The 17,695-nt window shown below is 38.2% G+C and overlaps 1 long non-coding RNA gene across 2 annotated transcripts in view; it reads right to left on the bottom strand.

Annotated features, from left to right (window-relative positions):
• Window positions 1-17,106, bottom strand: part of LOC150059004 (uncharacterized) — a 360,944-nt gene extending 343,838 nt beyond the window's left edge. For both annotated transcript variants that reach the window (XR_016536674.1, XR_016536673.1), the window contains exons 1-2: window positions 17,056-17,106; window positions 13,027-13,104 (exon numbers count right to left, since the gene is read on the bottom strand). This is a non-coding gene — a long non-coding RNA (uncharacterized LOC150059004). The remainder of the gene's footprint in view (window positions 1-13,026; window positions 13,105-17,055) is intronic.
• Window positions 17,107-17,695: the final 589 nt, after the last annotated feature.

Consider the following 17,695-nt stretch of genomic DNA (forward strand, 5'->3'; position numbering starts at 1 on the left):
ATCAGATCTAAAATACATGTCATTAGTTGCTGTACTTAGGAAGAATTACTTAAACCCATCGCAGCAAGTCTATCGGTGCTGCTGATGTCTCTCTATTTGGCCACTTTTCTGCCTGATATCACCATTGTCCAATCCACAATCTATATAAAAATGGTGGGTTCACTGTCAATTTGCCTCATTTTTACTATCAAATCAAATGTGAGTTCATAAAGACTTGCATGACAACATAGGCTCAAAGACAATTTCAGAATTAAAAAAGGAAACATGCTTCTTATAAAATACTTAACATTAGGAATTCTCATTTTGTAAAGCTGGGTTAAAAGCAAAAGTATGCTTAGTATCACTTAAATAATTTCTTTTTTGTGTATGCCAGTCCTAGGGCTTGAATTCAAGCCTGGGTGCTATCCTTTAGCTGTGTTGCTCAAGGCTAATATTCTACCACGTGAACCACAGTTCCACTTCCAGCTTTTTGGTAGTAATTTGAGATAAGAGTCTCAAGGACTTTCCTGTCCTGGTTGGCTTTGAACTGTGATCCTCAGATCTCAGTCACCTGAGTAGCTAGGGTCACAGGTATGAACTACAAGCACCCAGCTTTCATTTAAATACTTTCAACACAGGTAATAGTTATATGCTCAGCAAGTAATAGAGATACCTAAACAAATACCTTCATCATGACACTACTCACCATAACCAAGTATAGAATCAATGAGGTTCCTAACACCGTAGAATAAATAAACAAAATGTGATATAAACATACATAATGAGAAACTATTCAGCCCTGAAGAATAATGAAATCATATCCTATGAAGGAAAATGGAGACCATCATGTTACACAAAATAAGTCAAACTCAGAAAGACAAATGTCATATGTTTTCTCTCATATGCAAAATCTAATTTTTTTCTAATATATGAAATTAGAAAAGAGACTATTTGGGTACAACTAGGAGATTAGGAAAGATATGGAGGGCAAGAGAAAGCAAGGAGAAAGGGAATATGATCAAAGTATATGTATGAAAATTATTCACTACCATGTTGTTTGTGCTGTTCCTTTCCAGTTTTCTCATCTGCCAGCACGTAGGGAACCTCTGCACAGCACCAGATCACTTTTATACTGCAGAATGGTTGTACCTTTAAAGTCTGATCTCTTCCAAGATGCTTCAGTGGCTCCTATTGCCACCTTCTTTTGTTTTGTACTGCATGCATTGCTGATTGATACTTGGAAGGGAGGGCAAAAAGTTTGTGCAATCTACAAAGGTATACAGAGCAATTCATCAGTCAGAGAAGGCTTCCTCTCTCTGCCCTTGTAAGCTACAAGCCACTATGGTGTTCCTAGCACTATGGAGATTTCTCTCCACTCAAGATGGGTTGTAGAGTTAGATATCATCTCTGTAGAACCCATCACTTCTTTCTTGATGTCCCAGGGGGCGGAGGGAAATGCCTTTATAACCTCAATGTCAGCTTCCCATACATCCTTGTGCAACTTCCTGGAACTCTGGAGTAAGGATAATGAGACAATTTTCAGATTCAACTTGAAAAACAAGTTCACACATGAATTAGTATCACTCCAATACCTCAGGACTCTGGAGAAATCTGCCCTACCCTTGACTTCCTGATTTCTTTAAGTTCTTTCTATGTCTATTTTATGTTATAGAGATATTTAAAAATATGTTCTTTTCCCTCTGAAGGCATACTAACTTAAATCCATAAAAGAAACTGACAGTAGATAGAAAAAAATGTTACTCAACTAGGCCTGTTTTGCCTACCATACAGCATGTCAATCAGTGAAATGAAGAAGAAGAGGTTTATTCACAAGACAGCTCAGCATGGAGACTGGAGAGCAGAGCTCAAATGTACCTCCCCAAGGCCAAGACACATTTATGGGAGGAAGAAACAGGGTGATCTACAGTATATGGAAAGATAATTGGGAATAAGAAAACCTAGAATAATCAATGATCTTTGTACGCATAATCAAACAACATCTCTTCAAAAAACATACATTTTGTAAATAGCAGTGTTAGCATGCTCCAAGCCGAAGTGCTGGTTGTCTGATGTTAAAAGGTTACAAATTGGTGATTATAAATAGAGATTCCCTTCTTGAACACTTGTTTGTTAAACCTGTCATTTAAAATATGATGTAAAAATCAACATTAATAAAGAAAAAAAGGTTACAAATTGGGCATCTGAACAGGGCCAAGTGAAGGGTCAGTAGTTTCAATCTATTTGGAATAGACAACAGCAGCCTTCAATCCTGAAAAGAACTTAGGCCATATTTATCAACCAATAGGTCAAAGGTATTATCTACAGCAAAGCTAATGGGAATGTAATAATACGTTGCTTAGCTACTTGACCTCTAAAATAGGTGATTTTTTTTAAAGTGGACTAAAAGCAAGAATAGTTTAGAAGTTCAGAAGATTTATTCAGTTTTTCTCTCAGTTTCAAAAAAATATACAAACTTGTTACATGTCTAAAGCATGAGAGACTTAGACTCAGGAGGCAAAAATAGGTAACCCATATAGAGACCCTAAAAGGGATGGGATTGAGATTCTCAGCAGAAGAGAGTCAACAAAAGTTATGTATAGTTGGGAGGGGATATGCTCCGTAAATAATTTCCCAGGTGACACCCAATTGCACTAATCTCAGTGTTAATCAAGTGTTAGACCCCTGATGTCTGCTTCCTGTACTACGACCCCCTCTAGGCTGAAGCAGAGGCTATGTGAGAGAAGCTTCTGTCTGCCTTTGCTACTTCACTTTTCTAATATAGATCCACAGAGCTTTCTTTTTACAGAAGGATTGTTTTTCAGAGCCATTCTTATTTTTGCAGAAGTCTATAGTTTCTCTGAATAACCAACTCAAAATATGTAAAGAAGAATATTTGCGGTAGGATATTTTACTGTCATAGTATCTTTCCTCCTTTGTTCTCTTCACCAGAGTAAGCTCCCCTTGTTCTAAATACTCTCTCACAAACTGTCAGCAATATACAAAGGTGTGAGACAAAGCTTGAGGAAGTGACAGAGAAAAGACCAATGTTTAGCCAAGAGCTGAACACTTAAAGAAAATTTCTGTTAGTAATAGACCATCAGTTCCCAATCTGCTCAGATCTGTTTCTCTTCCCAGAGCACACAGATAAATACTGTGGATGTGGGGGGTGGGAAAGAACTGTGAAAAAATAATAACATGTAAGAACTTTAAAGAATAAGAAAGGTTTCAAATTCTTAGCATGGATGTTAGATCTATCATTCTAGCTTTCTTCATCAAATAAAAGATTGATTATCCAAAGATTTGTCTTCTTTTTGTTGTTTATGTTGTTTTCTCTAAAGCATGGGGCTTGCTAGATCGAGTGGTGCTACAGAGCTCCTGTGTCTAAAAGCAAAACAAACTAAAATAAAAAGAATGAAGGTCAAAAATCACTTTTACAATCACCTAGCTTACCTTGGATCCAGCTCGTTGTGTTATACAGACTCCTCCCCAACTTAAGCTGAAGTCAAATGTGGAAACTTGTCCTGGGTGCTATCTGCCTGCCTCTTCTATGTGATGAGTACTGCTAAGCACTCCGCGTGAATGGCCTCACCTCCACGCGTTTCTAAGTTCTCACCTTCCCCAATTAATTTCCATAGCTTATCCTCCTTTCTTCTGCTACAAAAGAAAGGAGAAGAGGTCACACTTCCTACTGCATTTGTCCTCATGCTCCCAATCCCCAGTCCCAGTCATAGAAGTCTTCCATGTCCTTACTGACTGGTTCTCAAAACCACAGCCATTTGTCAATCAGTCTTTGCCTTATTCACAACTGACCTCATCCACATGTATCCATAGCCAAAGCACCATATGTTAGTTCTTATGTTGGGCTAAATAAAGAAAAGAAATGTAGAAAGAGCTTCACACATCATCTGGGTAATAATTATCTTGTATTCATAATAGAACAGATTAATGTTCCTGCATTAATAAATGACTGCTGCTACAAGGACTGAACATTATTGTCTGAGCTTATTACTTAACCCACTCAATTTTTTAAAAAATGTCCTGTGATTTAATGTGGCAGAACAAATGCAAAGTGTTCTTGCATCTGAGTGGGGAACAAAGCTATCATCTACTCATATGAGCTCACAGATATCCTCTGATATGTGAGATGATTGGTTGATGAACTCTAGAATGGACAAGCACAACCACAGTGCTCAAAAAAGGGTGGGTTTTGTGATCTTCTTGGCTCCCTGCCTAGCTTCTCTCTTAACATTCAAACCTAAATCCTGGTAAACTTGTGCTTTAAAACCTGGCCATGTTCCAACACTTGTACCTGCCCTAACTTAGGAGCATATGAGAGGTTTAGGCCCTATCCTGGTACTTAGTAGAGCATTATTAGTTTTTAGGTCCATTCTGGCATTGATATCCTATTTTGCAGATAAACAAGCTTTAGCTTTGTAACCCTGTGGCACTATCTGTCCTGGAGGAAAGTCAGGGTCCTCAAACTCACCAAATGGGATCTACCTTCAAAAGCCACAATACACGTGACCTGCCAATTCATCCTACACAATCTTCTACAAGGCACAACTCCAAGTAACACCATTCTAACCAGGAACTCGAAGGCAAACGAGTTGTATTCTTGGAATCTTCAAATTTGCTAATCCTGCCCCTGCTTTGGCCATGATAAATCTTAAGTTCAATACGATCTGTTCAATGATATCCATCACTTCCTCCTTCCATTCCCAAGTCTGCCCACAGTAAAATGCTCAGCCCTTCAGTGATTTTCAGTCTTTTAAATATCATGGAACACATGGAAAACAATATTTAATTTTAATGATCAAACTATTCCCAATGAGCAGTGAGTGTCCTAAGGAGAAGCCTCCAGCTGCCTCCTGGCCAAGTGTATATCTGAGGCAAACTGGTCATCAATTCAAGTTCTGCTTATAGGCTTGGTCTTTTGGCTTCCCTAAATGGTCAATAGCCTATTACTATTGTTCTAATCATTTGCTTTTTTGTCTGTTTTCAGTCCTAGTTCTTGGCCTTGAGTATCACTGCAAAGAAACAATATCTCCACATGGTTGATCAGCCTAATAAAAAGCATAACAGATGCAGATGTGGAAAATATAAAGGGCTTTTTCTACTAAAACTTCCAAAGGGGCTTGGAACGTGGCTTATTAATTAGAGTACTTGCCTGGAATGCATGAAGCCCTAGTTCAATTCCTCAGTATCACACAAACAGAAAGAACTGAAAGTGGTGCTGTGGCGCAGGTGGTAGAGCACTAGTCTTGAGCAAAAGAAGTTCATGGGTAGTGCCCAGGCCCTGAATTCATGCCCCAGGACTGGCAGAATAAAAAAGAACATTAAAAAAGCAAAAACTTGCTAACTAAAAGAGTGAGAACCTCAGAAATAAAGCAGACTTGAAAAGTAAGCCTTCTTTCTTTTCCTTCCTTCAGTTTCCCTGCTTCTCACATAGATTTGTTCTTATTATCATATGTACATTATTATTATATGCAAACTTTTAATCATATTAACAGCTTCCACTATTTGGCAACTACTGTGTGCCAGGCAATGTACTAAGCTCTTCCAGGCATCAACTCACTGATAACTCAGATCTTTGGGATAGCAGTTCTTCTCATTTTACAGGTAGAAAAAAATGCAGAAGCTAAGGACAAAATGAGTTGCCCAGGAAGTGCTGACTAATTTTTGAACTCAGCTTTGTCTGACTCTAAAGTCCATGCTTCACAGTAAAGTAGATTATGAAAAGCATGAAGTAGTTATAAAAACATATTCCATAGACCATGTTTTGAATTGAATGTGAATTCAAGCCCCATGCTTTCACTCTTATCCAGTGCAAGTACTGTTGGAAGACAATTTCCCATTGATCTTAAAATACAAAGATGGTGTCGCCCTGGAACAAGGGACAAACACTTTTAAACTGCCCATTACACAAGATCATGGTACCATGGGCTCAAGTGTCCTCTCCTACATACTACCCCCTACATGTTCATGTGACATCTGTCCCTCTAAACATCATTCCATGGAAACTGGGGCTCAGAAAATCCAATGCAAAATGCAAAACCAATGCAAAAATTGTGACACTCTGGCTACTAATGATTAATAAATAACGTTTCATCTAACTTAGAGGTGAGAATCTATGAAACTGTATATTTTACTTATTAGAGTGCAGGCTGGATAATCTCGCCAACCCTTCACAGTCCTTGGCACCCACCTTCTCTCTAGAATCTCACAGAAACCAGGAAGGCTCACATGGTACCAAAAACAGCAAAGACATACCTTTAAATCTCTCATCTGTGTGATCAGAACTCCTTCCTTATAACCCAAGCCCACTTACACCACAAAGGGACACTGACCCCAAGGCGTTGTGTCAAAATTGACAGTGGAATATTGCCTTGACTAATAAATCCTGGTTTAGAATCCAGCCATCTGTATTGCCATTCCCTTCTAAATGTCTTGCCCCTGCTAATCCACTGTGAGAGAACAGAGCTGAAATATCTACTACGCCAAGACCCTGCCAATCTTGGAGGATCTCTCCCTTCTTGTTTTTCTTTCTTTTATCTGTTTCTCACATCTTTTGCTCTGTGTCCAGGTCACTTCAGTATAATGCATCAATATTTCACCAAATAAATGAGAAAAAAAGTTCCCTCTAGCACAAACTTCTCCAAGGGAAATAGGCCCACAAAATGTTACTTCTCTTGATGCCAAGAAAAAAACAAAGCACAGTTCTATTTGAAAGAAATTATCCTAGGCCAGGAGTGTGGCCTAGTGGTAGATTGCTTGCCTAGTATGCACAAAGTCCTCAGTTCAATTCCCTGGTACCACATAAACAGAAAAAGCTGGAAGTTGTGCTGTGGCTCAAGTGGTAGAATGCAAACCTTGAGCAAAAGCAGCTCAGAGATAGTGCCCAGAAACTGAGTTCAAGCCTCAAGCCTGGCAAGAAAAAAAAAAGGTAAGGAAAAAGAAAAGAGGCAAAAAGGAAAGAAAGAAAAAGGAAAAAAGGTTATCCTGCCAGATATGGAAACAACAGCCATATAATGTGAGATTGTTGTTCTTGGTGTACTATGTTATTTCTCATCTCTTTTGTTGTCCCTTGATTATTCTCATATTGTTACAGTATCTTACTTTGTTAGCTGATATAATGAATATATGTTTATTTGTTTATTTGAAGTAGGATAGGGAAGGGGGAAACAAGATGAGGGGAAGGGGTGGGAGAGGGAAATGGGGACAAAAACATGAGAAGGGATATTAATGTTTGTGAAGTAATGCACCTTTTATCTGGCGAATATAATGTAACCCTTTTATTAATTACAATAAAAAATATTTTGGAGGGCCGGGAGTTTGGCCTAATGGTAGAGTGCTTGCCTAACATGCACAAAGACCCAGGTTCAATTCCTCAGTACCACATACAGAGAAAAAAAATAGCCGGAAGTGGTGCGCAGGCTCAAGTGGTAGAGCTCTAGCCTTGAGAAACTCCAAGGACAGTGCTCAGACGCTAAGCTTAAGCTCAGGACTGGAAAAAAAAAAATATATATATATATATATATTGGGGGAAAAAAAGTTATCCTGCCAGAGCTGGGAAATAGTGGTTCATGCCTGTAATCCTAGATACTCAAGTGGCTGAGATTTGAGGATTGTGGTTCAAAGCCAGCCCAGGCACAAAAGTCTGTGAGACACTTATCTCCAACGAACCACCAGAAAACTAGAAGTGGTACTGTGGTTCAAAGTAGTAGAGTGCTAGCCTTGAGCAAAAAAGCTCAGGGACAGGACCCAGGCCCTGAGTTCAAGCCTCATGACTGATCAAAGAAAACAAAGCAGCAACAACATTATCCTGCCAGAGCAGCATACACTCAGTGAGATTACTGTGGTTAAGTTTTTTTGTCAGTGGCATCTTTATTCTTTTCTTATATCTCAAGCTTTGAACATTAAGTAGGGAATATATTTTTTCTGCCAGGTACCATAGCCCACATTTGTAATCCAAACTACTCAGGAGGCAGAAGTTAGAAGGATCACAATTTGAGGCTGGCCCAAGGCAAAGACGTAGGAACCTACTTTTTGAAAAGTACATATTTTTTCTTGGTTTACTCACCAGTTTTATTGAGATAATGGAAAGGAACTAATTTAGCTCTCTTTCTTCTAGTTCACCAAATTAAGAACATTACCTAAAGTATCAAACAAAAACACATAAAGTGATGGTAATGATGATGATGATGATATGATGATGATGATGATGATGATGATGATGATGATGATGATGATGATATAACACCTTATTTCTATCCTGTGTATATTTCTTCTTCCTATAAGCTGCCCACAATGAAGAGGAATGACAAAATAAGCTGAAAAATAAAGGGGGGGTAGAAAGCAATTCTGCTGTAGAATTTTAGGCAGCCTAGGTTTTGCCCTGTTTTCAGCCAATTCAGTCAGTGCTAATGTGCTTTTAACCATTGTTTTCACTGAAATATCAATGACAGTTAAAATAACTATGCCGGCAAATTTTCCTGTAGGTCTTAAATCTTCTCTTCTAGCTTTTAATAAATCCTCAATACTCTTAATCCCAAAACAGTCCTAGGTGTGTTCACTATTGGCTTTAATGGCATTGTCTACATCTACTTCTCTTGCAAGGCCTGGACAGTACATACACCCTTGGGATGCAAGCTTGTCTAGTTATGAAGAAATGTAGCCTAGTTATATTTTCAGATATCTCCACATAAATAATTCTTGCCTACAAAAGAAGCAATCAAGTCATCTTTCTCATGCTTAATTCCCCTTTGGCTCTTGAAGTGATAAACTCCCTTTGGCATAAGAGCAGACATTTCTGCTTACCTTTTCTATAATAGTATTTTGTCCATAGGAAAATGGAGTTTGCCCTAACAGAGGACCACAATAGCTCAAAAGCTGTTTGTATAAGGTTATACAGGACGAGGCACTAAATGAAATGAATTCTAGATTAATGAAACAAAAGATTTATCTTTGTGATTATGTTCTTAATGTACCATGTAAAGTTATTCCTTTTTCTCTCTTTTTTTCCTTCTATTTATGGTTAATCTCATGAGGATACTTTATATGAATTTGTATACGGGTATACTATATACATGCTTATTGGTTTATTTGAAATAGGAAAGGGAAGGGGGAAAATAAGATGACTAGGAGGGGAAAGGGAAGAAAAGGGGGGCAAACACATGAGAAGGGGTATCAAGTTTCAAGAAATAATGTACCCACCACCTGATGAATGTAACTATAACTCCTCTATGCATTATTCTGACAATAAAATACAATAAAAAAGAAAATAGAGTTTACTATTTTTTACTAAATCAATGACCATGTGAATAGGTTTTATGAGGTTAAAAGATGAAAATATCCTTTAGTCATATCCAAAAGTTAACATGAAGGTGTTTCAGGTTTCTGTGGAATCCATTTGTGCCAGTTGTAGGACTTGAACTCAGAGCCTGAGCACTGACATTGGGCTTTCTCAAGGCTTGAGCTCCACCACTTGAATCACAGAACCATAAATATCATCCCTCATCATTTTCGCTTATTGTACAGGAATGATTACCATATGCTAAGCACTGATAATCTCAGATTACAAAGAGGCATGAGATGTAATTCTAGCTCTAGAAAGAGAAAACAGATATGAGCAAAACACTTTCTGAAAGGTGGTTGGCCTGTTGTCATTGTTAGAAATAATAGCAATTATAAGGGTAATAAAGGTATAAAATTTAAAAAAACAAGGAGAAAAGATGGCTCTTGATTATGTCTAATTAGTCCTACCTAGAATCTCTGCTCTGTTCCCAAGTCTCTGTACAGGTATCCTCTCGACTGAATCTCTACTTCCTGCCCATTGTTATCCTGTACCTGTGATACCTACCTTTTCTCCTGGGCCAGCTGTAAGGTAGTCAACACAAAGACTTTATTTTAAACCCTGCCTCCTCCATAAAATCCACCACCTACTCCAAACTTCACCTACCTCCCTCTCATATTCAATGAAAGGGTATTGTCCTACTCAGTGCATTTCACAACTGGGGCTGAAAACACAGACATTCTTCTATGTACTATATTATACAATCATAAAATAAACAGAAGGGGCATAAAGCCTATCCCAAGTAACCAAATAAATCATGAAAATTCCAATATCAAAATCAACTGGTAATTCATGTGGTATCTTAGAGTCATTTTAGTATAGTCATCTTGCCATGCTGTTTGTTAAACAATGCTTTCTTGGCCCTCACTCCTACTCTCAGACCTGTTAAGTCAGAATATGCATAAGAACTTGTTTTCAAGTATTTCAAGAGTTTTCATGCTCTCCACATGACAATGAGTAAAGATAAGTTTGGGAAACAGTAGTGTGTCCCAGTTTCTACTACCAAAATCCAGGTACCCAAAACCTAGTAATGTGAAGTAACAACTTTATTATTCTCACAATCCCATGAGACAGAAATTAGGGTACAGAAAGATGAGTATGGCTTATCTGTGTTACTCAATGTGTTGAATTCTTTGCCCACAAAGATGAGAGATGAAGTCATCTGCTTAATTAGACATCCACAGCCAAGATTCCTTTCCCACTTGCCCCTGCCTACCAACCAAATTACCCTACATGAGGCCACTCTAGCCTGGTAATCTCAGTGATGATTCACAGTGGTCTTTTGTAAAGAAACTAACTATTTTCCAGAGATCTCAGTGGAATTTGCATGTCCTTTCTAACCAAGCCTCGGGATTACTGGCCTTTCCTCAGCTTCATTCTAGAGGATAAAGCAGAATCTAGAATCAAGAAAATGCCATATAGGAGTAGTAGATGGGAGTACTCCTATGGAGGAGTAGTATCAGAAAACTCAAGACATAGTTTTAAACCACTAAAGGTCTTGTTTCAGTTTCTTATATGAACCTACAAACTTTGCTTTTCTCTAAATATTTTTATATTGGTAAGGTTTTTGCCAGGGCCTACCGGCAGCAAATTGAGGTTCCTGAAATAGGGGGCAGGGACTGGAAAAAATAGAAGAGAGACAAACACATGGGGTCCGGGAGGTCTGCAGCCCAGGTAAAAACTGCAGCCCCGTTTATTCTCCACACAATTCTTGAAACCAGGGAACTTCCAGGTGTTACATTCATATGGTAAATCTCAGGTCATTTAAACAGAATAAGGCCAGAAAACAATAAGACAATAAAGCAATTGTCTGATGCAAATCAAGGTACAGTTTGATTCCACTCTGGCTCCCAACAGGTTTTGACAAATGACAGATAAGTAGGTGAGCTACTGGCTACCTAGAACCCATCAGTAGTCCCAAGTGATACTCAGATCCTCTTATGAGAATACACTGCTACTTTGTAACATTGATTTCTAGTGCCTTTTGTTGTAAATAGCCCTTGTTAATCCTATGGTTAAACTTATTATCTCTAATACATCCTCTCTCCAGACCTCTGCAGAAAGGTATAGAAACTCTGACAAGGTCTTACTCATTTTTTTGATTCACATAAAACTAGTCTTAAAATCCTTGTAGTCTACTGGTTTAAATTATAACCTCTCCCCAGATATACTCATCTTATATAAAACATTGTACTCCATAGAACAGAGGAAATAGAAGAAAAAAATCACCTTTTGTTTGGCTGGGGTCTGCCTCATTTATGCATTTGAATGTTTTATTCATGCTCCTGTATATAATTGTCCACACTGTGTCATGCAATTCATTCAATTGCCTAAACACTACAAATACACCTATAGTCTTTCACTTAACTACATAGAAATTAGATGTGCTGGGGCTTTATATATATTGATGATACCATACTAAAATAGTAGAGCCTGTAGGTTCAAATTCTGGTGCATATTAATCACTTTGATACAGTAAACTGCACAGATACAGTAGAATAATAGCTTCCTGTATAATTATTCTAGCATGTTCTATTAGAACTATGTATATTTTCCCCAAAACTCCATTCTTTTTTTTTTTCTTCCAAATAAACTGGGCTCTAGGGGAAGAAGATGGCATTTTCAAGGAGTCACACTACCTACTGCAAGACATCTTATAACATTAGTAATATTATTCCAGTAAAAGGGTTTTTTTTCACACATATGAAATTTGCAGTGGTTATACAACCACATAAGTGCACTGTAGCAAGTACAATTGTAAAGACCCAGTTACATAATAACAGCCCTTCTACACATCTCATCTAATTTATATTGCTGCAAAATTTAAATTACTGAACCATTTTAGAGAATACTATCTATTTGCTTCCTGGAAACATAGTATATTTTCCTCTAATTACATTCTGATCACATTTCACAGAAGAAAATACATCTGGCCTATCAATGATATAAAATGTGTATTTCCTCAGGGGTATATAAAGCATATATAAATCTCAGCCCCTGCCTGAGACTTGCAGAGATGCTTATACATAGGTCACTTGTGCACTGATTTTTCTTTGTGATTTGGGAGCAATACTTGCAAGCTCTCTGTGGTATAATGAGATCATGGGCAGTTTGGCTTATGTGCATAAAGACTTAACTCCTTTGTAAGTAGTCCCTCTGCCCCTGTACATTAGGTACCTACATTGCCTTAAAGTCCTAGCCTTACATCTACATTTATTTGGGGAAAAAATCATGGCAGTGTTTACTCAGACCAAGATAGAGAAAAAAATCCATACATATGCATAAAATTGTATGCTACATCCATAGTATTAAATAAATATGCTATAGCAGCTCTCATTTTTAATGGTTCATTTTTCCTTTGACTGCCTTCACCAATAAAAGTGTAGTATGTGGAAAAGCACCCTTCTGGATAATCCATTGTTTCATTTTAAGTCTTTTTTATCATAGAATTCCCCCTGCAGCAATCCCTACCCCCAGCCATTAGCTGTGCACATCTGCCCACAGTAACGACCACTCCTGTGTACAGACCTGACCGCCATCTCATTTAGCTTTTGCCCAGAGGACACTAATGCAAGGTCTCCAGGGCCAGCTAAATTCTGGACTGTGGACACATTAAGGTTATCACTTCATTTGGTCTAGAAGTGGATTAAGAACATCTGAAGTCACAAATAGGTCAGATATGCTATAGGGCTTACCTGTGTTCACTCTCGTATATGTATGTCCTGGCAGAATGCATGTCTTGTCATAGCCCTCAGAATTTTTTGCAGTTTTGTCTAAAATATAAACAAATAAATAAATAACATTTCAACCCAGTCCCTTCCTCTGCTCAAATCCAAAGGACAGAAATATGTCAGTCATTTTATTTATATTAGCAAATAGAAATATTATGTACTATATTCAGATTTATTCTACTTCAATTTTATTTTTCTTTGATAGGTCTATTCTTATTTCTTTAAATGTGTCCCAATGTTTTGGGGACATTTGATTAAATCAATGGAAATTATAGGACTGATTTTAAATTTCTTATTAAATATATGGTCAGATCCTTGGCCCTAGACCCCAAAAGTGTGGTCTTTTCTGCTAGATGATAAAGAAATATAAGACAGTGGCAGCAAGAGTATGGTGTGTTCTGTTCTAAAAATAAGAGTTGTCAGGAGACCATAGAAATTATACAAACTAGAAACTATGGTGACCAAATGTGGTGGCACATATCTGTAATACCACCACTTAAGACACTGAAACAAGAAGAAGAAGGGAGGGGAAGGGAGAGAAAGGGAAAGAAGGAAGGAAGGAAGGAAGGAAGGAAGGAAGGAAGGAAGGAAGGAAGGAAGGAAGGAAGGAAGGAAGGGAGGGAGGGAAAGAAGGAAAGCTAGTTTGGTCATAATGCACAATGGATAAACTAACTCTAGATGTTCATTTTGGAAACAGAGGTAATGTGATTTGTGTATGGAAGATGAGAAACTAGGAGCTGATAAATACTTATTTGTCAACTCATGTGCAAATAACTTGAAAGACATTCCTCATATTCCTACAATGAGAAAAGGTTAGAAAAACAAAATCAGGTTTTTTGGACTCATTGGTCTAAAGTGGCAAGATAAACTGCCTCATTGAAATTTGAAAAAATAAGCACATACCAAAAGATAAAATAGCCAAGATTCCTTGAGCAAGATTCCTAAGCTGGTAAGAATGCCTAACTGGTAATTTTGATTAATTACTAAAGGCTGAGTGTAGACTAGTAAGAGGATAAAACAAGCCTGAGGAGGGAAAATCCCAGAGATAAAATTTTCCAGGCTTTCCTTCTAGTAACCCTACCAGGTTCTCATAATGAGAATCTTTAAAAAACAATATCCTACAACCAGGGGTTGGTAGGTGACAAGAGAGAGGCATAGAAACATGTGGCTGCCACAGCCTGGAGACACAGGCTCTCTAAAGGACTGGACTTAATTAAAACATTGTAGAATGGCTTCTCTCTCTCTGTGTCTCTCTCTGTCTCTCTCTCTCTCTCTGTCTCTCTCTCTCTCCCTCCCTCTCTCTCTCTCTCCCTCCCTCTCCCTCTCCCACTCCCCCTTTCCCTCTCCCTCCCTCCCTCCCACTCTCTCTCTCTCTCTCTCTCTCTCTCTCTCTCTCTCTCTCTCTCTCTCTCTCTCCCTCCCTCCCTCCCTCCCCCCCTCCCTCCCTCCCTCCCTCCCTCCCTCCCTCTCTCTCTCTCTCTCTCTCTCTCTCTCTCTCTCTCTCTCTCTCTCTCTCTCTCTCTCTCTCTCTCTCTCTCTCTTTCTCTCTCCAGCACCCCAACAAGCTTTGATGTAATAATGTTGGAAGACAGATAAAGGAAGTAAGAGATTCAGGTGGTCTCAAGTTAGCAGGGTAGAGAAAAGCCTCAAAACAGAGAGGGGAAATGACTAGATAGCATTGAAGCCTCTGACACTGATAGCTTAAAAAAAGATTAAACAAAACCCAATTTCTAGGAAGTTTAACATAAATACATTAAGAAGTTGTCTTCCCAAGGTCCCATAATGCAATAAAACATGTCCACCTTCAACAGAAAATCACAAAGCATGCCAAAAGTTGAATGACAGACAGACAGACAGACAGACAGACAGACAGACAAGAAAAACTATAAACAAAATCAGGTTCAGATATGTCATATTTATATGGGGAATGTAGGGATTGGGTGGCCAAAGTAGATGGATCACAAGTAGGAAAAACTATGGGCAATATAAATAAAAAAATAAACATTCTAAGAATCAAAAGGAAATAAACTGCCAGGCACCAGTGGCTCACACCTGTAACACTTGCTTCTCAGAAGGTTGAGACCTAAGGTTCAACGTTATCCAAGGTAACAAAGTCCATGAGACTCTTGTCTCCAATTAACTACTGAAAGAGCCAGAAGTGGAGCTATGGTGTCAGTGGTAGAGTGCTAGCCTTGAGCAAAACAAAACAAAACTGAGACAGCATCCAAGCCCTGAGTTCAAGCCCCAGAACCAGCACCAGGAAAAAGAAAGAACGGAAAAAAAAGAGAGGGGGGAGGGAGGGAGAGAAAAAAATACTAGAAATCAAGAACATAGAAACAGAAATGAAAAATGCTTTTGACTGGCTCATTAGTAGAAAGAGTTGAGTCTGACTCTCAGGAAATACACAATATGGTTCCAGCATTCATCAAAGTAAGAAACATGGTTGGAGGAACCAGTTTAAATTCAGAGCAAATTTTTTATCCAAAAGAGATCATTTCCAAGAGAGATCTAGTTCATAAGTATTAACAAATACAACCGAAGTGAAAAAAGACATCCAAAAATAAGGAATGTTCAAGGTATCAAAAAGAATTAAACTAAGGTGAATGGTTTTTAAAAATGCATGCCGGTTTTGGTATCTGGTGACTGTTGGTTATTACAACTAGGGATTTAAAGTCAGAGAATCAGAATGCCATGGAATACTGGGGAATAACTCAGATTGCAGGGACCAGATTGCAGGGACAGAGAAGAGCAGGGAGCTAGGGTTCCTCCCTGGCAGGGACAGAGTATGATACAGAACAAGGACAACAGTTTTAAGAGGGAGAGTTGTAGAAGTTTTTTTTATGATGGAAGAATTGTAAAACTATTGATAAAAGGAGCATTAAAAAAAACCATGAAGTAAGTTGAACACCAGTGTCTTATGCCTGTAATCCTAGCTACTTAGGAGGTAGAGATTTAAGGATCGCATTTCAAAGACAGTCAGGCACCAAAGTCCATGAGATTTCTATCTCCAATTAACCACCAGAAAATTGGAAGTAGCCCTGTGGCTCCAGCAGATAGATAGCCTTGAGCTGAAGAGCTCAGGGACAGCATCAGGGCCCAGAGTTCAAGCCCCATGGCTGAACAGAAAAGGAAGGAAGGAAGGAAGAAAGGAAGGAAGGAAGGAAGGAAGGAAGGAAGGAAGGATGGAAGGAAGGAAGGAAGGGAAAGGAAGGAAGTTAGGAAGGAAGGAAGGAAGGAAGGAAGGAAGGAAGGAAGGAAGGAAGGAAGAAAAAGGCTATGGGCACTAATAAATCTTCAAATGATGCTTCAAGAGGAAACTGAAAGAATTCATGCACTGATAGGGCCACATTATTCTATTGTCAGTTTATTTCTATTTTATTTTGTTGTTGATCAGAGCACACTCACAAATATATGCATATATATATATATCATGCAAATACTTCTGTGAAGCTTTATTTAACTAAATCCTAGTTTCTTTGTGCATTTTGATTCTTTATTAAAGAATTTATTAATATTGATTTTTACATCATATTTAAAATGATGTGTTTAATGAACAAGTATTCAAGAAGGGAATCTCTATATACAATCACTTATCCTTAATATGTGGTATTAGATCCAAACAATTCAACAGCAAGGACTCAATATTCGCGTATCCAATGCTATGGACATGGTTTTGGAAATATAAATACAACTACATAGACATAAAAATTTATGAATCTACAGACATAATGTTTTATTACATTGATTAATATGTATCTATGAAATATAAACTCTCAGCCTAATTTTGATTATGTTCTAAAATCTAAGTGCCAGTGATTGTATATAGTGCATTTTGATTTTTAAAAAGTCATCATATATTGTGTGCATCATATATCCAAAGATCCCTTAATAGAATATCCATTCTCAATATAAACACCAGATTTTAAATACCTAAGTAGAAGGATTATGACCACAAAAATTCAAACCATACTATTAGTATTCATGTTCACCTACCTTGGAAACCATCTTTCCTGGCCTCCTAGCATCTGCCTTAAACCAAGCAATATGTGTTCAATTTCGTATCATAGATTCCTCTCCAGTCACATCTCTTTGACATGGCAAAGTTATAAACAACTTTTGAAGATTCGCATCTTCCTGTTCAGATATTCTCTCCAGTGTCCTCTTCTTGGGTGTCACAACCACAGGCAGTCTCCCACTGAGTCTGTCCTGCATTGAAGACAAAGCCTGGCAATTCTCAGCTAGTAGCAGCAGTCTTGAGTGTCTGGTTTAGCTTTGTTGTCACCTCCCTGGCTCTCATGCTGTCAACTATCATTTCTCACTTCGATCACTACGACTTGACTTGCAACCTCTTCTGCCCTCTTTCAGTTTGCTGCTTCTTAACTACTCTGGGCTTGGAAATGAGACAAGTGAAAACAGAATACTAAGTGGAAATCCGTGGGGATGTTAGGAAGTGCTTGCTAAGGAGCCCAGCTTTAATACAGAGACATTAAGTTTGCTTGATGCTGCATTTGTAGAGCCAAGCCATGTTCTAGATTGACTTTGGGCATGGATGCTATCATATATATTTTGGGATTCTTTAAGGCAAAATAAAGGCCAGCATTCCTTATGACATAGGCCTCATAATCAAACTGCA

Source organism: Megascapheus bottae, chromosome 9 (assembly GCF_031878675.1).
Source record: "Megascapheus bottae isolate mThoBot1 chromosome 9, mThoBot2.hap1, whole genome shotgun sequence".
NCBI lineage: Eukaryota > Metazoa > Chordata > Mammalia > Rodentia > Geomyidae > Megascapheus > Megascapheus bottae.